At 45.6% G+C, this 23,148-nt stretch overlaps 1 long non-coding RNA gene across 1 annotated transcript; it reads left to right on the top strand.

The window, feature by feature from the left end:
• The first annotated feature begins 1,345 nt into the window (after window positions 1–1,345).
• Window positions 1,346–22,774, top strand: LOC139043306 (uncharacterized). The gene is made up of 3 exons (XR_011500395.1): window positions 1,346–1,498; window positions 2,746–2,871; window positions 22,625–22,774. It is a non-coding gene; the product is annotated as an uncharacterized lncRNA (long non-coding RNA).
• Window positions 22,775–23,148: the final 374 nt, after the last annotated feature.

Below are 23,148 nucleotides of genomic sequence, written 5' to 3'. Positions count from 1 at the left end.
GAGCAGATGCTCAACAACAACTCAATATGGCTATTCAGAAATGAGAGAACATTCCATTGACTGAACTCCATTTTCTGAATCGCAAGGCTGCCTGAGGCAACTGAGCTCTGAGAGTGTCCACACTTGCCTATAATCCCAGGCCTGCATCACAGAGCACTGAAGAGTCACAAAGGGTTTCAGAGGGTGGGGGAGGGGACATGAAGAGGGTGTGCCCATGGCCCCTTCCCCCCACCAGCCCAGCTGATCTCTCCATCCATCCTGGGCCCTCCAGGTCCCTCTGCCCTACCCTGCCATCCTATTTTCCAACTCTGTCCGTTCATCATATCATACAATTACATTAATGGAATTTTCTGCCTGTTCCACCTGTACTCCAGATATTGCCTGGGCCCCCTTGACTGTTTGGAGAGCTTGACTTTGGTTTCACCAATTCCACTGCCTCGAAAGTCTGAAATGCTCCCTGGAATTTTTGCTAGTACCCAGACATTTATACTCAGAATCATATATGTCCTCAAATCGATCTTTCCTTTAGAATGTTTTTGCCTTACATGAACCCTGATATAGAACTTAAAGTTCTTTACTCATTTGGTTTTGTGAATGTTGAATAACAAATTTTAGTTTCTTGCTTCAGTCAGCCTTTACCGTCTTCAGCCAGTGGGGCTGGCTCAAATAATTGAAATGAATAATTCATTATTCAACATTCACAAGACTAAAATCAGTACGGGCATACCTCACTTAATGAAAGGGACATGTTTTGAGAAATGCATCATTAGGCACTTTCACTGTTGTGTGAACATCACACAGTGTACTTACACAAACCTAAGTGGTAGAGCCTACTACACACCCAGGCTATGTGGTGCTACCCGTATGGGACCACTCTCATGTATGTGGTCCATTAGTGACCGAAACATCGTTAATATTGTTACATGGTGCGTGACTGTGGTGGATGACAATGACAAAATGGAGTACCATTTTCAAGGCTTCTAAAATGGAGCTGGGAGGCCATTAAGGAAGTGGGGCTTATGCTTGTACACCACATCCACCACCAGACGTTAACTGAACTTTTGAGCTTTACCTGACAGCAGAGGTCACATCTTGAAGTATTTCCTCATTCCAAGAAGGGGCAGTCTGCCTAGGACCAACTATGTTCTGGCAAGTCAGCTCACCCCATGCCAGAACCAGTCATTAACTGTTCACTGTAGAGCTTTGTAAGCCTGTGTCCTTTCCTTTTATATACCCCTGCCTCCTTTGTCTTCCTAGGAGCACATTTGAGCTTCTACTCGAATCTACATCTCCTGAATTGCAATTCTTGAGACCCCAAATAAACTTTTTGGTTCTTTTGCAGTTTATGCCTCTTATTTGCTGACTTTACGTGGTGACAGAAGTGGGATCCCTAGCTACTGACCTTCAATTCTGGTGCCACTTCACAGACACAAGCAAGGTGCCTGCAAAGAATCTTTTGTGCTCTGTCGTCTCCTCCTGGTGGCTCTGGTTCCTGGTGGTAAGTCCTCCTGGGCCTGGACCACCCATTTTTGGTAGAGGTCCAGACTCTTTATGTAGGCGTCCTTTGATACTGGTTCTGGCCATCCTTCCATTGTCAGCTTTGTTAGAAACTTCTGTTTCTTTCACTCCTTTTCTGGGCCTTTGATCCTTTGGTAAGTTCATACAAATGAGAAGTCCATTTTCTAAGAGGACCACCGAAGAACAGCCCCACTCTGGGACTCCTGCTGGTTTTGTCTTTAAAGAATACAGACCTTCTACATGTAGATTTCTGTCCCACTGGGCTCAGATTACTCAGGGTGATTTAAAGCTTCGCTGGCCTAAATGGGGCTCCTTTGAAATACCTAAATTGGTTTATCTGTGCACTCAATTGGAAAAAGCCTATCAAACCAAACAAATAAAATGGGAAACTTTTTAAAATTGGTATCTTGAGGCCTCTAAATGAAACACTGAAAAGGACACTTCCTTGCAAGCCATAACAATGTCATAACTAAGAATTTCAAATGATTAAATGTAAATGCCATCGAGAAAAGAATATTAACTCCTCCTGTATTTGTCAGGGTTCTCTGGAGAACCAAGGAGATTATCTATATATATATAATATATATTAATATTGATATATAATAGAATATATAATCCATTGTATCTATATTTAAATTCATTTATTTAGTTCTATAAATTACATATATACACATAAAATTTATATATAAAAGAAACTTTGGCCTCGCCCCTAAGTGCCTAAAAGAATTTAAGACAGAAGGCCTGTTCCAGGAAGGAGCTGTCAACGTAGGGAACTCTAGATGTGGTAGAGAAGAAGGTACCTAGCCGGGCCCATTTTACACAAGTTCTCTCTCATTTGTTTAGAGATGGCCCAGCAAACATTTGGTTTCCTGTCTCCTTGTGAATCGGCTTCCTCCTCTTTGAAGTCCCAAACCATGACCCCCAACCCCGCGACTTTGTAAAATATCTAAACCCTAACCATAGAGCTGGCAGACACGCTGTAGACTGAGCAGCAGCATGAAGACCAGGGTCAACCTGATGACATTGTGGGTGGGACTACTGGCTGTTTGTCCACATCCTTGTCCTGGGTGCCCAGGAAGGCAGTCACCCAGCAACTTGCAGTGAGGTGTGGCGTGTGACTATGTTTCAGCCAATGCAATGGGAGTGGAAGTGGTGTGTGCCATTTCCAGGTTGGAACTTTTGAAAGCAGGTGTGTCTTCTCCGTGTTCCTTCTTTCTCCTTGTGCAGATTGGTTGCAGACAATGATACAGGCATCAGGAATGGCAGAGCCAAGAGACGGGAATTCATGGGTGACTGACACACCCTGTGGAAGAGAACCACCTGCCCAACACGAAACCCACCTTGGCCTGTAAGGTAATCACACATAAATTTCTACTCTCTGGTTATTCTTTTTCGGGATCTGCTTGTTATTTTCTTAACTATTATGGAAATATTTCAAATATGCAGAAGAGTACATAGTATGACCTCTATCTCCGGCCCCAATACCCAGAAAGAACAGACGTTAAATTCTGCCCTATTTGCTTCCGATGTTGCATTCATTTGCTGGGGCTGCCATGACAAAATACCACACGTAGGGTGGCTTAAACAATAGAAATTTATTTTCTCACGGTTCTGGAGGCTGAAGTTCAAGATCAAGGCGTTGGCCGGTATAGTCTCTTCTGAGGCCTCTCTCCCCGGCCGCTTCTCCCTGTGTCCTCAGACGGTCTTCCCTCTGTGTGTGTCTGAGTTCTAATCTTCTCTTCTTACGTGACTATCAGTCACATTGGATTGGAGCCTACCCATGTGACCTCACTTTACCTTAATTACCTCTTTAGAGGCCCTCTCTCCAAATACAGCCCTATTTTTAGGTCCTGGAGTTAGGACTTCAACATATGAATTTTCAGGGACATGATTCAGCCCACAACGATATCTCTGTTTTTAAGAAGCAAAATGTTGCCGTCACACCTAAAATTCACATTTCCATCCCGTTCTCCTCCCTCCCTCATCATAGGTATCAATATCCTAAAATTAATTACATTCTTTATGATTCCAAGAATATCCATGTGCATGGCTCCATTAACAAAAGATTACATTTTTATGCAGAGTCAAGACATACATGTGTATGTCTCCGTTAACAAATTCTTACATTGTTATGCACTTAAAAAATGTGCAGGAACAGCATCACACTGCACATGTCCTTCTTTGATTGGCTTTGGGCTATAAATGGGGAAGGAAAAACAGCAGCCGAGGGTAAGAGAATAAATAAACGGCTTATGCATAAAAACCCAAAAGGACAGATTTCCAAGAGCATCCAGGTTGGTGACCACGTGCAGGTTCTGGGAGAGTGGTTACCTGGAGAGGGCGTGGAAGCTCAGTGCCCTTTCCCCATGTCTTGCCCTGTGCGTCTGTTCCATCGAGCTATTCCCGAGTCATATCCTTTTCTAATAAACAGGTAATCTAGTAAGTAAGAGGTTTCTCTGAGTTCTGTGAGCCACCCTAGCAAATTCGTCGAACCGGAGTAGAGAGTCTTGGGAACCTCCTACTGACAGCCAGTTGCTCAGAAGCATAGGCGACAACCTAGACTTGCTGTTGGCACCTGCAGTGGGGGCAGTCTTGTGGGCCTGAACCCTTAACCTGTGGGGTGTGATGCTGTCTCTGGGTACATAGTGTCAGAATCGAGTTGAGTTGTAGGACACCCAGCTGGTGTCCCAAGAATTGCTTGTTGGTGGGGGGGACTCCCCCGACCCACAACCCCACACACATTGGAATTGGTACCAGAACCTAGGAACAAACTGTGAAAGATAAGCATCTTAGCTTGGGTTCCCATAACAAAATGCCATAGCGTGGGTGACTTAAACAACAGAAATTTATTTTCTCACCATTCTGGGGGCTGGAAGCCTGAGAGCAGGATGCCAGCATGGTCAGGTTCTGGCGAGGGCTCTCTCCTCAGCTTGCATAAGGTCCCCTTCTCACTGAGTCCTCAGATGGTGGGGTGTGTGTATGCGTGTGAAGAAACAGAAAGAGAGATCTCTTCCACTTCTGATGAGGCCGCAGTCCTATCTGATTTAGGTTCCACCATTATGACTTCATTTTCACCATAATTACTTCCTAAAGACCTTGTGTCTGGACATGGTCACAAGGGGGGGTCAGGGCTTCCATATATGAATGGTGGGGAGAGAGAATTCAGTCCATAGCAATAAATAAAGAGCAAATAAATAGAAACAAAGGTTTGGCATTTCTCTTTCTCATTTCCTTTCTTCCTGACTTTACTGTCTTGCTCTTTGTCTAGCTTCTTGAACAAGTAGCTCATTGGTTTCTAATTTTTCTTTTTAGATACGTATGTTGAAGGTATCTTTCTTCTAAGTATTGTTTAATTCCATCCACCAGATTTTGTCATGTAGTGCTTTCAGCTATAAATATTTCCTGAGTTCCATATGAGATCCCTTTCAATGCAAGGTTCTATAAGTTCCCAGCCATTATTATTATTTTCTCATCTGTCGCTCCTTTTACAAGTATGTAATGTTCCTCCTTGTCACCATGTTGGTTTTGTCTGGAGCTTTACCTCCAGATTTCTATAGATATGCTTTTTTATTGACAGGTAAAGGACAAAATGAGGAAATATTTTTGCTATATATAAGCATGGTATCTGTCTACACTCCTGGGACAGTGTAGACTTCTAATCTGTCACTTATCCACCTTTGTGAAAAGGAATTCTAATATTGGCTCACTGAAGTCATTTTGGTCAACAGCACAGGAAATTGGTAATATGTATGTGTGGGGACCTGGAAATGGCCACCCCAAGATATGTCTCTTTGGCATCAGGATTATTTGAGGCTGATTGCTTTTGAGAAACTGGGACAGGGAAGGAGGAATGGAACTTGCCCTTTGTTAGGGCACATTTACATTTGTAAGGTAAATCTCTATCTGTAAAAGTTGCCTCCCTCCCTGTACCAGGAAGAAGAAAGGAGATGACCTTCTCTCTAAAAACTCTTAATCAATACCAAAGGCAAGGACTTAAATCTGCATTTTATTGTGCTAGTCTGGTAACCTCCTGTAACTGACTTTCCTCCCCCTCCCAACGTTGGCATTTCTTAAGGATTAAGCATCTTTCCTTAGGCTAGGAACTGATTGCTGAGCTCACCTGTGACCGCCCAGCTCCAGACAATCGACTTGAGTCCTGCTATGCCCACTGAGATAGCAGACCCACTACCTGCTGTGTCCATCAAGTGCCGACAGGGCAATCTTGTGACTATTGTGGGAGGGACATTTCAATCACATGTGAAACACCCCATTTGGCGGTATATAACCACTATGTGCACCCCACTTCTTTGGTGCCCTTTCTTCCTTCGGGAAGAAAGGCACCGGGCCACGGTTCCTCATAAAGCTTTGTCCAATTTTCTCTTGCTTTTCTGTCTCATGTGAATTTAATTCGTTCTCCAGCCAGACGAACCCACATTTGGGAAGAGGAAATGTCTTCCTCCCCTACATATGTTTTCACCAGTCAGATAGTCCATGTTGTGCTGTATTCACAACAAACTCCTAAGTCTCAGCTAAAAATAACCAAGGTTTATTTCTCGAACATGCTCCATGTCATCAGGAGCTGGCTCTGTATTATCCTTGCTCAGTCTGGAGGATTGAGTAGATGGCAGCTAAAAGATGCTCGATCCAACTTCTTGCACAACTGCCAGGCAGGAAAAACACACTCCTACTGTTTGCCAAAGGTTTGTCTGGAAGAGACAGCCTCATTTTTGCTCAAGTTTCATTTGCCAAAGGCTCACAAAGTCACATTTGACTTTAAGGGGCCAAGAAGATACATCCCTTCTGTGTGCCAGAGAAGAGCCGACAATATTTGGTGAACGGCAGTAATAATAACTATACACTGTGCTCTATTGTGTCTTCCAAAGCTTATTTTTGCTTTTTGTTTGTTGATTTTTTCAAAAATTCCCTTCAGTTATGTGAGTTACCGTAAATCCTTCTAGTCAATTTCTTTAATAAGAAAACTGAAGTTAGCCAGAGTTAGCTTCTTTTGCTTAAAAAAAAAAAACAACGGTCTAACGCATTAGACTTTGCGTTATAAATGTTACTGAGCAGCTTAGGAAAATGAACTTCAGTTTACACCTTGGGCTGGTCTTCAAGAAAGGGTACACACCGATTTTTGAAGGATAAGGTTTTAATAGGAAAAGAAGCAGGGCATGGCATGAGCCAATATTTAGATCCGAATAATTATTGGTGACTGCAGCATGTCAGGCAGGGAGCCAGCTGTTTTTGCATATGCTCTCTAAGTCAATTTTAATTCTTTATAAGAACAATATGAGGTGACTCTTACTATTCATCACTTATATATGCAGAAACTGAGGGTCAGGGAGGTGAAATGACCTGTGCAAAAGTCACTTAACTAGCAAATGATGGCTTTGTTTCAAGTCCATCATCTGATCAGGCAGAGGTGAAAGAGAAGAATGCAATGTGTGTTTTTGGGTAGTGGGTACTGTTCGGTTTGGCAGGACTGTGGGATACATGAAAGGCGGAGGGGCCCTTGAGTGCTAAGGCAGAGAGTTGGAGTCTATCAGGTAGGCAGTGAGAGGAAGGTTTCCGCATCAGAGAGGGCACTGGTGGAGCCATGCCTCAGAAACATTGATCTGCTATTGTCCTCTACGATGAAGAGAAATGAGGCACGCTGGAGGCCTGGAGACCAGTTGGAGGAGCATTGTAAAAACTCACATAGGCCTGAATGGGCATGGGTGTTGGCAATGGAAAAAGAAAAAAGTATTCTATCGAGTCTCCAGACGCCCAGGAAATTGCTGAACGAAGTCTGAGTTCTCCCTATGTAGATAGCTCATACTTTTCATTATAGATTTCTCAAGAACTTGCTCCCAGGAGAAACCCTGGATGGAGAACAAAACAGGTAAGTGCCCAAGTGAGAAATCTACAAAGCTCCTCTCCCCCAAAATCACCTCTTCCCCATCTGGCATGTCTGGTTCTGGCATGTCTTGCAGGTGGTCAGTCATGTCCATCACCTGGTTTCGGTGTGTGCGACACCTGTATCTGGTGTATCCGGCAGGTGTTTCTCACAAGACTTGTAGGTGGTTCAGACGTGTCCAGAAGGTGGTTCTCGCGTGTCGGGCACCTGGTTACAGTGTGCCTGGCATGTGGTTCAGGATTCTCCATCTAGTGGTTCAGGCTGGTCTAACAGGTGGTTCAGGTGTGTCCAGCCGCTGTTTCAGCTGTTTCTGGAACCTGGTTCTGGCCTGTGCTGGACCTGTTTCTGGTGTATCCATCATATGGATCTGGCATGTCCAGCACAGTGTTTGGGCGTGTTCAGCAGGTGGCTTCAGCGTACTGGGCGCCTGGTTCCATCGTATCTGACCGTTGGTTCCGTGGTGTCTGGCAGGTAGTTCCTGTGTGTCTGGCATATGGTTCCAGTATGTTCTGAAGGTGGTTCCGGCGTGTCCGACTGGTGGCTACCATGTGTCCGGAACCTGATTCCTTTGTGTGTGGTTGGTGCGTTCAGTGTGTCCAGGTGTTGGTTCCGGCGTGTTTGACAGTTGGTTCCCGCATGCCTGGCGGGGGATTCCAGGCTGTCTGGCAGGCTGCTCTGGCCTTTTCTGGAAATTGGTTCTGGCGTATCCAGGACCTGGTTCCGGTTTATCCAGCAGGTGATTTTGGCATGTCCGGCAGGTTGTGCTGGCGTGTTAGGCTGGTGGTTCCGGCTTGTCTGGCAGGTGTTTGTGGCATGGCCAGCACCTGGTTCTGGCGTATTCGGGAGGTGGTTTCAGTGTATCTGGCACATGGTCTCGGCATATCCAACAGGTGGTTGCGAAGTGTGTGACAGGTGGTTCCTGTGTGTCTGGCATGTGGTTCTGGTACGTTCGGAAGATGGTTCCAGCATGTCCTTTGGGTGCTTCTGACATGTCTGCAAGGTGGTTCTGGCGTGTCAGTGTCATGGTTCCAGTGTGTCCGGTGGGTGGTTCCAGGTGGTTCTGGCGTGTCTGGTGGGTGCTTCTGGTGTGTATGGCGGGTCATTCAGGCATGTCTGTATGGTGGTTCCAGAGTGTGCGGCAGGTGCTTCTGGCATGTCTGTTGGCTTTTTCCGGCTTCTAAGGGGCCTGGTTCCAGTGTATCCGGCAGGTGATTTTGGCTTGTCCAGAAGGTGGTTCCAGCGAGTGAAGCAGGTGGTTCAGGCGTGTCCAGCAGGTGGTTCATGTCTGTCAGTGATGTGGTTCCGGCATTTCCAGCACATGGTTCTGGCACTCTGAGAGATGGTTCTTTCATGCCCGTCATGTGATTCTGGAGTGTCCATCAAGTGGTTCTTGTGTATCCGGCAGGTGATTTTGGCGTTTGAGTCAGATGGTTCTGGTGTGTCCTGCAGGTGCTTCTGGCACGTTTTGGACCTGATTCTCACATCTGCGATGGGTGGTTCCACCGTTTCCAGATGATGCTTCTGAAGTGTCCAACAGTTGGTTCCAGCATTTAAGGCAGGTGGGTCACACAAGTCCCGCCCGAATCATTCGGCTGAGGCACGAATGATTGTCCTTCCACATGCTTAGGAGGAGAGAGACAATAGGATTTTAACCAACCACTCTTTGGAAGTTAAGAAAAACTCGCTTTCCACAGTGCTCTTACAGCATACTGGCAACCTCTCATGCCGCCCTTGTGCATGGGTGGAGAGAGTGTTCACAAAGCAGCTATGGAAGAAAGGCCAAGTTTGCTCAGCAGAGTCCTACATTGCCCTAAAATTGCAAGGCACGAAACACTGCCTCCAACCCTCAAGGGGAGATGAGCAATAATCCATCTTGCTTCCAGCTCTTTAGGAAGCTGAGAAAGAACTCACTTGCCACACTGTTCTTATAGTGTACCTTGAACATCTCATACAAAGGCACCTGAAATGCTGTTTATTTGGAGCCCTTAACTCATTGCTTTAGAACTTCTGCTTTTGGGGCATTTCCATCTTGCCAACCCGGCTCAGACAAAATGCCTACATCTTCTCCTTAAGCAAGGAGGCTGAGGCCCGAATGATTGTGCATCCACATGCTTAGGAGGAGAGAGACAATAGGCTTTTAACCAACTGCTTTTGTGCACTGGAGGAGAGAGTGTCAGAAAGCACCTATGGAAGAAAGGCCCCTTTGCTCTCAGCAGTGCCCTACATTGCTCTAGAGGTGGAAGGCACAAAGCACTGCCTCCATCCCTCAAGGGGAGACAAGACACAAACCATCTTGCTTCCAGCTCTTTAGGAAGCTGAGAAAGAAGTCGCTTTCCACAGTGCTCTTATAGCATATTGGGAACCTCTCATACACAGGCAGCTGAACGCCATTTCCTCCCAGCCCTTAACTCGCTGCTTTAGAACTTCTGCTTCTGCCACATTTCCCTCTTGCCAACCCGGCTCAGGGGTAATGGCTACATCTTCCCCTTAAGCAAGGGGGCCAAGGCCCGAATGATTGTGATTCCACAAGCTTAGGAGGATAGAGACAAGAGGCTTTTAACCAACTGTCCTTGTGCATTCGTGGAGAGAGTGTCAGAAAGCCCCTATGTCAGAAAGGCCCATTTGCTCTCAACCATGCCCTATATTGCTCGAGAGGTGGATGGCACAAAGCACTGCCTCCATCCCTCAAGCGGAGACAAGCCACAAACTGTCTTGCTTCCAGCTCTTTAGGAAGCTGAGAAAGAACTCACCTGCTGGATATGCTTGAACCAGGCACCTTAGAGGCTGGAAAAACCCGACAGGCATGCCGAAAGCACCCGCCGAACACTCTGGAACCACCACACAGACATCCCATAATGACCCAGCAGACTCACCGGAAGCACCCACCGGACACACCAGATCCACCTGGAACCACCCACTGGACACACTGGAAACATGAGTCTGACACACCAGAACCAACTTCCAGACATGCTGGAAGCACCTAACGGACAGGCCGGAACCATCTTCTGAACCTACCAGAACCACATGCCACACACTTCGGAACCACCTGTTGGATATCCCAGAACCAAGTACCAGATACACTGAAACCACCTCCCAAATATGCCAGAACCAGGTGCCAGACACGCCACAAACACCTGCCACACAAGCTGGAACCACCATCCTAACACGCCAGAACAACAGGCTGGATACGCCAAAATCACCTGCCAGATACACCGGAACCAGGTCCTGGATACGCCAGTACCAATTTCTGGAAAAGGCTGGAAAATCTGCCAGACACGCCAGAATCACCCACCGGACATGTGGGAACTAATTGCAAGACAGGCCGGAACCAAAGCCAGGACACTCTGAAAGCATCAACCGGACAGGATGGAATCAGGTCCCAGACACACTGTTGCAACCTGCTGAACATGCCGGAACCACCTTTCGAATGTACCAGAACCATATGCCAGACACACAGGAACCACCTGCCAGACACCATGGAACCAACTGTGAGATACACCGGAACCAGGCTCCCAGTATGCTGAAGCCACCTACCGAATATGCCAGAACCATGTGCCAGACACGCTGGAACCATGTGACGGATACACCAGAAACAGGTCCAGCACAGGCCAGAACCAGGTGCCGGACACGCCTGAAACAGCTGCTGGACACACCTGAAACACCTGCTAGACCAGCTTGAACCACTTGACAGACAGTCTGGAACCACATGCTGGGCACACCAGAATCAGGTGCCCGACATGCCAGAACCACCTGCTGGACACGCCTGAAGCACCTGCCAGTCTTGTGAGAACCACCTGCCAAGAACTCCAGAAACAGGTGTTGTACACGTCAAAACCAGGTGCTGGACATGAATGAACCACCTTAAAGAAATGCCAGAACCAAGTCCCAGACACGAGTGAGTCACCTGCAAGACATGCCAGAACCAGGTGCCTGACATGCTGGAACCACCTGCCGCTCACGTCGAAATCACCTGCCGGATACGCCGGAACCATGTGCTGCACAGGCGGGAATCACGTACCAGACATGCCGGGACCACCTGTTGGATATGCCAGAACCAGGTGCCTGATTCACTGAAACTACCTGCCGGGCACACAAGAACCAGGTGTCAGACAGGCCTCGACAACCGACAGGGCACGTTGAAATCACCTGCATGATACCCCGTAACCATGTGCCAGAGAGAATGGGACCACCTGCCGGACACACCGGAGCCACCTCTCAGATATGCCAGAACCACATGTTGGACACGCCGGAACCATCTCCCGGACAGACCTGAACCACCTGCTGGACACGCCAAAATCACCTGCCCGATACGCTGGAACCAGGCACCTTGGGTGCTGGAAAAACCTGGTAGACATGCCGTAACCACCCGCCACACACTCTGGAACCACCACACAGACATGCCAGAACGACCCGCCAGACACACTAGAAGCACCCACCAGACAAGCCAGAACCACCTGGAACCAAATGACGGACATGCTGGGACCATGACTCTGACACGCCAGAACCAACTCCCGCACATGCCTGAAGCACCCAACGGTCACGCCTGAGCCATCTTCCGAACGTACTAGAACCACATGCTAGACACTTCGGAACCACCTGCCAGACACTTCGGAACCACCTGTTGGATGTGCCGCACCCAGGTACCAGATACTCTGAAACCACCTGCCGTATACGCCAGAATCAGGTGCCAGACATGCCACAAACACCTGCCACGGAGGCCGGAACCATCAGCGTAACACATTGGAACAACCTGCTGGACACGCCAAAATCTCCTGCCGGATACACCAGAACCAGGTCCTGGGTACACCAGAAGCAATTTCTGGAAAAGGCGGGAACAACCTGCTGGACACACCGGAATCACCCCTGGACATGCGGGAACCAACGGCCAGACATGCTGGAACCAACACCTGGACACTCTGAAAGTACCAACCGCACACGATGGAATCAGGTCCTGGACACATGGTAGCCGCCAGACGGACATGCTGGAACCACATTCAGAGCGTACCGGAACCACATGCCAGACACGCAGGAACCACCTGCCAGAAACCATGGAACCCACTGTCAGATACGCCGGAACCAGGCACCCAGTACGCTGAAGCCACCTGCCGAATATGCCAGAACCATGTGCCAGCCACGCTGGAACCATGTGATGGATACACCAGAAACAGGTACAGCAGAAGCCAGAACCAGGTGCCTGAAATGCCAGAACCACCTGCTTGACACAGCTGAACCACCTGTCAGTCTTGTGAGAACCACTTGCCGGATACACCAGACGCAGGTGTCGCACATGCCAAAACCAGGTGCCAGACACATCTGAACCACCTGCCAGTCTTGTGAGTACCACCTGCCAGATACACCAGACACAGGTGTCGCACATGCCAAAACCAGGTGCCGACATGACGGAACCACCTGCAAAACATGCCAGAACCAGGTGCTGGACATGCTGGAACCACCTGCCGGAGACGTCGAAATCCCCTGCCGGATACGCCGGAACCACATGTCACATGTGCTGGAATCGCCTACCAGACATGCCGGGACCACCTGTTGGATACGCCGGAACCAGGTGCCTGATTCACTGAAACTACCTGCCGGACACGCCAGAATCAGGTGTCGGACACGCATGGAAAACACACAGGATATGTCGAAATCACCTGCATGATATCCCATAACAATGTGCCAGAAAATAAAGTACCTAGGATGTGTGAAATCCTATTGAGGCATATTCATATAATGCATTTATTATTATCTTTCTCACTTTTTCTGTTTTATTGTTATAATTTTTTTTTTTTGAGGAAGATTAGCCCTGACTAACATCTACCACCAATCCTCCTCTTTTTGCTGAGGAAGACTGGCCCTGTGCTAACATCCATGCCCATCTTCCTCTACATTATATGTGGGACTCCTGCCACAAAATGGCTTGATGAATGGTGCATAGGTCTGCACCCAGGATCTGAACCGGCAAACTCCAGGCCACTGAAGGAGAACACGCAAACCTAACCACTGTGCAACCAGGCCGGCCCCAAGTTTTCTGTTTTTTTAAAGCAATTTCAATTCTTGCATTTGTTTCACCAGCAGTGGTATCATCATCTTGGACAGTTTCCTCCAGAGTCACAGTATCTAAAATTTGGAGCATTTCTGTTGCTTGTTTGGATAAGTGATGTCAGAATGTCTAGTAAATCTTCCCTAGGAGAACTGTCTAAAAGACGTCTCAATTTAGCAACTGCAGGGACATGTATATTCAACATTTCAATCGATAGTAGTTCATTTTTGTAGAACTCTTCTGATAATTCTCCCAGCTTCTCTTTAGTTTTACAGGTGTTGAAAAATCCCTCAAGTCAGTCCAACAGTTCCACTTTAACAGCAGGATATGACTTCTCTTTTAAATCTGTACCATCTGCAAACAGCACAGGCGTGTGGTCAACAAAAGTGAGTGGGAATTGGGCTGGGTACTGCCCACAATCTGAACCATCAGTGCCGCGGCCCCAATCCTGTGCAGTGGTGGCAGATCCTGAGTATTGCTGGCCAGGTAGGTCATGCTGGGGATGAGACTTAGGATGGGGCTCTGCAGCCCTCGAGCAGGCAGCTCCACACCAGCTGCCAGTTGCAAGTCCAGTCCACACTGGGTGCACATGGGGGAGCTTGGAAGCAGGCAGCCATCTGGGTGAGCAGCAGCAGGAAGTGGATGAAGGAAAATTATGGGAAGATGAAGGGAGAAAATGTATAATAAATAAAGCTTGCCTTGTTATGCAGATAAATCTCTCAGTTAAAAAAATTCTCTAGGGGTTGGCCTGGTGGTTCACTGGTTAAGTGCGCACGTTCCACTTTGGTGGCCTGGGGTTTGCCGGTTCTGATCCCAGGTGCAGACATGGCACTACTTGGCACGCCAGGCTGTGGCAGGTGTCCCACATATAAAGCAGAGGAAGATGGGCGTGGATGCTAGCTCAGGGCCAGTCTTCCTCAGCAAAAAGAGGAGGATTGGCAGCAGTTAGCTCAGGGCTAATCTTCCTAAAAAAAAAAAAAAAAATTCTGTAGGGGCTGGCCTGGTGGCACACGGGTTAAATTCACACATTCTGCTTTGATGGCCTGGGGTTCACCAGTTCAGATCCCAGGTGCGGACCTACACAACACTTATTGAGCCATGCTGTGGCAGGCATCCCACGTATAAAGTAGAGGAGGATGGGCACGGATGTTAGCTCAGGGCCAATCTTTTTAAGCAAAAAGAGGAGGGTTGGTGGGGAATGTTAGCTCAGGGCTAATCTTCCTCCAAAAAAAATTCTCTAAGAGTCATTCTCTTTCTGGTGCAGATGCTTTCACTAATGGAAATTTCCTTTAGAAACATAAATTTCCTTTCCAAAGAGGAAGTCTATCCTTCATTTAAAGCAGTCAAGGTGGAGATCAAGAGTTTTTCCTGCATCTGCGGGCTCTCGATTGCTTTTGGCTCCAAATAATTTGTATGTCAAAGTACCATACTTTGGGCATCTTCAGCATTCCTTCAAGAAGAAACAACTTGTTCTTGGAAGTCTCTGTCTCCTCCCCAACCCAGATGCACTCAAGCTGTTAGAGGCCAACAGCAAACAGGGTTCTGCCTCAAGAAGCTTTGGGGAAGCCTCTTCACCCTCAAAGGCCTGAGACACACGAGAGGGATAGATCACTGCAGGTTCTTCAGCCATTGAAAATAATATAAACAGTTCCATTCTCATAAATTTAACAACTTGAAAACAAGGAACAACTTACCAAAAATTTCAAACTAACAAAACTCAACCAAGATGATAGTATTTTCCTCAATCGGGCGCTGCTAGCCAAGCTTTTTGCCACAAAACTCAAGACTTGGATTCATGGGACACACCTGAAGAAAGCACAAACTCTGGGGGGAACTGCACATCATTTGGTGACTTAAAAATAAAGATTTCTCCAAATGGAAGCAGACAGTATCTGATGCGAAGGTTTCCAAGGTGTCTGGACCAGGTCTGTTGGAAGTTTGTCTGCCAAACCTTTGAGGATGACATGACACTTCAGATCATCTCCAATGCCTATGATCTTGATAACATGCAAACTTCAGGTAAAAAGTGCCAGAGAGTTCTCCCTCCTCTCACTCCGTGTTCCTCAAATGTGGCCACAATAGGTTTCCAATCTGTGTGTTTTTCCTCCAACCTGGGACATGACTCCCAGAGAAGCTCCTTCCTGGCCTCGAGGGACGAGAGGCTACTGAAAGTGGAAAAATCTGACTGCAGATCAACAGTGCTTTCAGAGAAAGATGGCAATCAAAATGGGGACATGTGAAAGTTAATAAACGGAAACGTAGTTGAAATAGTGTTGGAAGGCTAATAGAGGGAGTTCTCATGCCCTATGTCAAAGGCGCAGTGCAACAGGAAGAATAAAGACATCCTCTTCCTGACCAGTCAGAAACTAACCCAAGGAGAGACTGTCACAACTCTGCCGATGAAAAGCCACTGCCCTCAAGACTGTGTCCAATAGCCCCCACAGTTTTCCCCACTCTGAGATAAAAGAGCTTCTCCTCTCTTCCTTGCTGGGTGCTCCTGCATGGCTTGCCATGGTTGCACACTCCAAATGGCTATTCTTTGCTAATCCCAGATAAACCAATTTTTGCCAGAGAAATAACTGGCTGTCTATTTGTTTAAGGGCAAGACTTGTTAATAGGCAAGAGATGTAGAGAAAACATTTGATACAATCCAACTCCTGTTTGTCATAAAATTTTCTAGCAAGTTTGAAATAGATGGAAACTACTTTCACTTGTTGAAGGTCGTCTACAGAAAATGCACAGTTGACTTCATGCTTAACAGGGAAAGACTAAATGATTCTCCCCACAATAAGGAACACGGAAAGGAATACCACTTTCACTACTCTTATTCAACAAAATACTGAAGCTTCTGGCAATAACAGAAGTAAAGGAAATAAAAGCCATAGAGTTTAGAAAGGAAAAAATGTAACCATTCCTAGTTTCATTGTTGTCTGTGTAAAAAAACTCTGGGAATCTACAAAAAAAAAAAAAATCAGAACTAATACATGAGTACAAAAAGTTCACCAAGTACAAGATCAACACACAAAAGACCATTTTATTTCTACAACTAATGATGAACCTGCAGATGATAAACTTGAAAATGCTGTATTATTTAGAACCACTCCGAAGAACATGAAATATTCAGGCATAAATTCAAGAACATGTGTACAGGATCTGATGCTGAAAATTATAAAATACCGATTACAGTGATTAAAGAAGATGCAAATAAATTGAGAGCCTTACTATTGTCAAAGACAAATGCAGCAGAAATTAGTTAAAGTGGTGAAAGCAGATTTTATTCAGTAACAGCTGACAGAAGCTGAGCTGCGCTCAGATTTGTACGGAGGTGAATCTAGAATTTTAAAGACGGAATGAAGGAGCAGGGTTCAGGGGCTCAGTAGAGTCAAAGAAGTAAAAAAGTACAAAGGTTGGTCAGTGTAACTGTGATTAGACCCACTGTGTTCGTTACTTTGCAGTTATCAAAGTTAGGATTCTATCCTCACTCAGAAGTTGAGAGAAAGAGGCTCTATCTGTCTTAATGATCGTATTTCAAAGGAGTGGCTCTTAGGTCCTTTAGAGAATTGTGAGAGATACATATCTACAGTTGTAAGCCCTCTTTAGTAAATACTCTAAGAAGGGGGATCAGAGGCCTATAATTGGGTGTTGACTAAAATAAATAGAAAATTTTTCTGTCAGCTTTGAGCTCTCAGGAAGGCATTTTAATGGTGGGCTGGAGTCATTCCGGTTACACAGACTTATGCAGCTAGAAGCCACGCCAGAGTTTGGTTGAGTCTCCTCCTGGTGTGGGGGTTTGGAAGGAGTTGTTACGTGCTGAGAATTCTGCAGTCCTCACCATGTTACTGGATAGAATAATGAGGACAGGTCTCAATTATCCCCAAATTGATCTATAGGTCTAATATTATTCTAATAAAAATTCCACCACAGTTTGTAGACAGAGACACCTTTTTCTAAAATTTATATAGAAAGGCACATAGCTGAGAGTAGCTAAAACAATCATGACAGGAAGAATAATGCGGCAGTAAACACTTTAACAATATTTAGTATTGCCTTGTACATACTGTAATCACAGCATCATCATTTTCATTGTAGGACAGCTACATAAATCAATGGAACAGAGTAGAGAATCCAGAAATGGACCACAGAGTTATACCCTAGTGATCTCTGACACCAAGAGTGAACCTTAATGTAAATTATGGACTTTGAGTGATAATGATGTGCCTATGTATGTTCATCAATTGTGAAAAGTATACTACTCTGATGAGGGGTATTGACAACAGAAAGGTTATGCATATGTGGGGGCAGGGACTATATGAGAACACTGTGTATTTCATTAAATTTTGCTGTAAACGTAAAACTGCTCTAAAAAATAACATCCATTGATTTTTTAATAGGCAATGCAAGAATACCTTGTAGTGATAAAACTGGTCATTATTTTAGCTGTGATGGATACAGAAACTTGCACATCTGATAAAATTGTACAGAACTAAATACACAGGAACAAATTAGTACAAGTGAAACTGGAGAAATCTGAATAAGATAGTGGATTGCATCAATGCCAACAAGCTGGCTGTGGTATCGTCCTATAGTTTTGCAGAATGTTATCATTGTAAGGAACTGGGTAAAGTGTACACTGGAACTTTTGGAGTTATTCCTTACAGCAGTGTAGAATCTACAATGATCACACTATAAATTTCAATTAAAAATAGTTGGCAAATGGAAAGTCAGTCTATGTTTTAAGTTAGGAAGTTTCATTAAATGGTCAGTCCCATTACTTTATAAATTGAATACAATGCCAATAAAAATTTTAACGAGCTTTTCTGTTGAGTTAGATAAATGATCCTACATGGAAAAAATAAACGCATAAGCTAAGCTAGGAAAATATGGACCAGGAAGAACTCTGAGGGAGGAGCTGGTCTATCACACGTTAAAAATATTGCAGAGACTGTAATGCGACAGGAGAGGATTGTCGCATGCACAAGAAGAGGAGAGAAGGGAAAGGGAGGGGAGAGGGTGGCAGAGGTCAGGGGAGTGGGGGAGGGGTGGCCTGATTGGAATTTGTTGACACGGGGAAGCTGGAGCTCACTAAATAGAAGGCAGGCATCCTATGTGATGGTTTAGGGAGCACATGTGGCTTTCTCTGGCGGTCCTGTGTTGAAAGCAGAACGAGAGTTTTGGAAACTGGCAGTTACTGACCAAGTGCTGACTGTTCTGTGCTGAATGCTGCAGGGGCTGTGACTTGGCTTCTTGGGATGTTTGCTTCCCACGTTGGGGGGTCAGAGTTATACTGTCATATATGATCTGTCCTTTGTCCATTTGTATATTCAGTCTCAAAAAAACAGTTGGTGCACAAATTCATCAGTTAGCTCGTCATTAAAAAATAGTCTCTTGGAAAGTTAAACCTTCGAAAGTTAAAAAGATGAAAATGTTAAAAAGATGAAAGATGCCAAATAAGTTTTATAGATGAATATGAAGAAATTGAATGAGAATCTCAAAATTATCCTTCAACAGATTAGGGTGTCATGAAACAGGTTTCTCAAAGTCCTATATTAACATTATTTTCTAAAAAAGAAATTTGGCAAAATGAATTGAAGGAATTAAAACGTCCTTAGCGTTGACTTCATGTTTACACTTCTAGTAATTTACAATCAGGAAGTAATTCTAAATAGCAATACGTTTTATCTCCTAAATTGATTTTTTTGTGTAAATTATTGATTAAAAAAAGAAAAAAAACGAAATCAAATCTCCAGCAGTGAAATATATTTACTTGAGAATATATGATGCAAACTATGTTTCAGTAGAGTGTCATTTTTATTATCAGCATAGGAGAAAAGATGAGTTATGGAAGGGATTCTGCTCATGCTCAGTTATTTCCTTTACTTAACATTAAATCTTGAATAAAGTATAATGTCAAGCTGACTCATTTACTCCTTCATTTTAAAAGCTGAAGACTATTTCCTTGGTTTTTAAATAATGAGGTGTAAAGGAGGGGGTGAGGTGTTGAAAATAACTTCCACTGAGATTGACAGTAGCAACTGCTCTTGATTTTTTTTGAGAGTTGTGGGGTCACCCATCAAAGCAGGAATGCTATTTATGTTGAGAAATTAACAATCTGAATTTTATTAGAAATTTTGACTTTTATGCACCCTCAAAAAGTAATTAGGAATTTATTTGAATTTTTAGCTCTGTTGAGGTATGAGTAATAGACAAAAAATGCACACGTTTTCTATATGTGTATTGATTAGTTTGGACATATGCATACACCCATCATATCATCCCCACAACCAAGTGCTGAACACATCCATGACCTCCAAAACTTTCCTTGTGATTTTTGTGTGTTTTTTTAAGCTTAGGAATTTCATGGATTTTAACCTAATGCTCAGATAAAAGAGGGAGAAGATGAGGTGTACGTTGTTTCATTATGGTACCTTAAGACATAGACTTTCAACATACACATGACTTCTGAAAAGCAACATTTATTACTTTCACAATGAAATATTTTCTCCTATTTCCTTCAAATATATGGCCTTCTTATTCTACCCCCCACCCACTTCCTTTTTGAGTAGGGACTCAGGAGAAATTTCCAATGGTACTAACAAACAGGGTCCAAGGGGTGGCTGCCCCTCAGCCCTGCAGGCTTTTCCCTTGTGAGAAGCGACCACTTTGCACATGTGTGAGCCAGTGTGGAACAGGACAGAGTATGTCTGCAGACTGGTTCAGCCTGCTGAGCCCCTTTGCTGCTTCTAACCTATGGCCACGAAAAAGGCTAAATGGAGGGAAATTAAACTTTGATGTGTTGATGATTGAAAAGGAAAGTGCCTTGCTCTCTAAGGGATAAAGTCATTTGGAGGAAAATCAAATAACTATCATAGTTATTTTTTCCTATCTTATTTTTCCGCTGAAGCCACTAGATATTTCAATCTTTCTGACTTCCTAACAGAATCCAGTAGTACTTTCCTTTTCTAAGGCCAATGAACTGTTATGTAAGGGGCTTCTCTTGCTTTTTCCAAACCCTCCTGGGATTCTGTTTATCTACTGTTCGTTTTTCACCCCCTGCTTTTCAGATTGCTTTGTTCACTGTCCTTGTCAAATAAATGTGGCTCATTAAAATAAGCAGCATTAATATGTATCTCTTTCACGGCATTTTATCTAATAAATATGCTGAAGATTTTCTGTATTCTGCATGTGAATCCTTTGTTGAATATTGGAACTGGGACAATCTCTTCGCATCCTGTGACTTGCAAATTCCCTCTTGTAATGTGTCTTATGATGAACCGAAAGCCTAAATTTTAGTGAATCCCAGTTTACCGATATTTCTTGTATGGAGAGTGTGTGTGTGTCTTCTTTGAGAAGTTTTTTCTACCCTGTGGTCCCGAGGATGTTTTCTTATGTTGTCTTCTAGAAGTTTCATTACTTTACCTTTCCCCTTTAGGTCAAAGTGTCCAGGAATTGAGTTTTGTGTGTTGTGAGGGTAGGGCTCAAGGTTTCCTTTACATCCATATGCCCGTCTCTACGAGTAATAACAGGCAGCATTGGGACAGGTGGACACAAGCCTGGGAGTTAGGGGTCCTGTATTCTCAGCCTTACCCTCCCTTTAAAGCACCCTCTGAACGTGGGCAGGTGACTTTCCCAGTTCTCCCTCCTCTCAGACTCCTTCCTTCCTCTCTTCCTCCTATCCTTCATTCCTCCCTCCCTCGCTCCCTCCATTCTTTCCTTCCTTCCTTCCATCTATCCACCCGAGCATCTGTCCAGGTATCAATCTGTCCAACTGTCCTCCTGCCTGTTCGCCGGTTTGTCCTTCTTCTCTCCTTCCATCCTCTTTCCTCCCATGTCTCAACTTCTCTTCCTTGTCTTTGTTCTTCCTGCTTTCCCTGTGACCCTCCATTTGTCCGCTCTTCCTCTGTCCATCCAGGTATCCCCTCTATCTGTGCCTCTACCTGTCTCTTTGTTGCGTCTCTCTCTTCTTCAAGCACACTGTCTCTCTTGGGTTCATCTCACTCACAGGCTCGAACATCCCGCTACTCACACAATCCCTCCTTCTGTCACTCACATTTATGGCTCACCTGTGAATGGTTGTCCTGGGACAGCCACTGTTGGAGTGCAGATGAGCCTGTGGGGCTTCACCCACTGTGTGGGGTCTCTGTGTCTCCCAGACGACAGCCCTTTCCACAGCTCCTGAGCTGGGCAGCATGTTCCTGCCTACTTCCTCATTGCTTGAGCAACCAGAAGCCACCACAGGCCTAGGGGGCCCCTCTTCCTTCCCCAGAGGAGCTCTCTAGCCCCACACCTCAACTGACCAATTCTTACTGGGCAGCTGGGAAGCCGAGGTGTGCAATTCTGCTTTGAGGGCAAGCATGCTGATCACAAGGATTATACCAATATTTCAATCTGACGCAGCCCTCAGAGAGCCCCTGGTCTTGTGAAAGTCACAGAAAATTCTAATACAAGGTGGGATGTTTTGAGGAGAAGCACCTGGCATCCTTTGGGTGGGAAGAGCTCTCTGGAGGGAGTTTTGCCCAATTGGGGTCTTTAAGAAGGAGTAGGAATTATATAGGGAAATAAGGTGTGGAGCGTGTTCCTGGCAGAGGAAATTGCATGAGCAATGGCCCTGTAGGCAAAAACAGCATAGTGTACGGGAGAAGTGACAGGAATTTGGTTTGCCTGAAGCACAAAGCCTAACTCAGAGTGAATGCATCAATGAGGCTGAAGAGTCAGCAGGAGCCAGATGTGCAAGGGCTTTGAGTGCCAGGTCAAGAAGTTTGAACTTAACCCTGAAGGCCTTAGGGAGCCATGGGTGATGCTAGAGCAGGAGTGTTCTAGTGAGATCTTCATTTCAGAAAAATGCTTCTAATGTTCAAGGCAGAGAACATCCTTTAGACAATGCATCCAGTGAGCATGTTAGGGTGTTGGTTCCGGTGAGAAAAGATAAGACCTACCTGGGACGTGAATGAACAGAAGGAATGCATTGAGGAGCAATCTGTAGGTGCAGTTGGTGTTACCGGCAGGGGAGGGAGGAGGAGCTGAGAGATATGCTGGCTTCAACTTGGATGAGCGCAGCATTGAGTGGTGGTTCCACTGGGAGCAAAGGCAACAGATGATACTGAGTTCAGGCTTCTGATCTGGTCTCAGCCCAGCTCTCAGTGATGGCCATCTCTCTCCCTCTCTTCTTGCAGCCAAGGGGCACGACCTGAAGGCCCTCACACTCAACTCCACCATCTCCAACATCCAGTATTTGACAGACATGAGCAAGAGCTCAGCCACATTGAACTCCACTGAGAGAGTCCTGCAGCACCTGATGAGACCCTGGTGCCAGCAGCTCCCGGCAGGATGAGTCCCAGCCAGGAGCACCCCACCTGCTGTCTCTCCTGCTCGTCCTCCTCCTGCCTCCTCCCCTGCTTGGATCCTTGTTCAAGAAGAGCAGCCTGGGCCCCTTGTCTTGGGCTGTAGACTGATCTCCCTCAGGGAAGTCCCTTTTCTGAGCATTTGAGAGTCATGAACACTTTTGGTGACCACCCCAATTATCACTCTTCCCACTGACTGCCAATTTGCTCCTCCCTCCCTCTGGCCCCCATTATCAGAGGATTCAGGACATCTCTCTAGAGTCCCCACATTCCTCTCTCCCCGGGCCTGCGGAGGAAGGGGCAGCCTCCAGCATGGAAGCTGTCTGCACCTACCACCCTGACCCCATGGCTCATGA

This window comes from Equus asinus, unplaced genomic scaffold (assembly GCF_041296235.1).
Source record: "Equus asinus isolate D_3611 breed Donkey unplaced genomic scaffold, EquAss-T2T_v2 contig_2, whole genome shotgun sequence".
NCBI lineage: Eukaryota > Metazoa > Chordata > Mammalia > Perissodactyla > Equidae > Equus > Equus asinus.
This window is presented reverse-complemented; position numbering and strand designations above follow the sequence as displayed.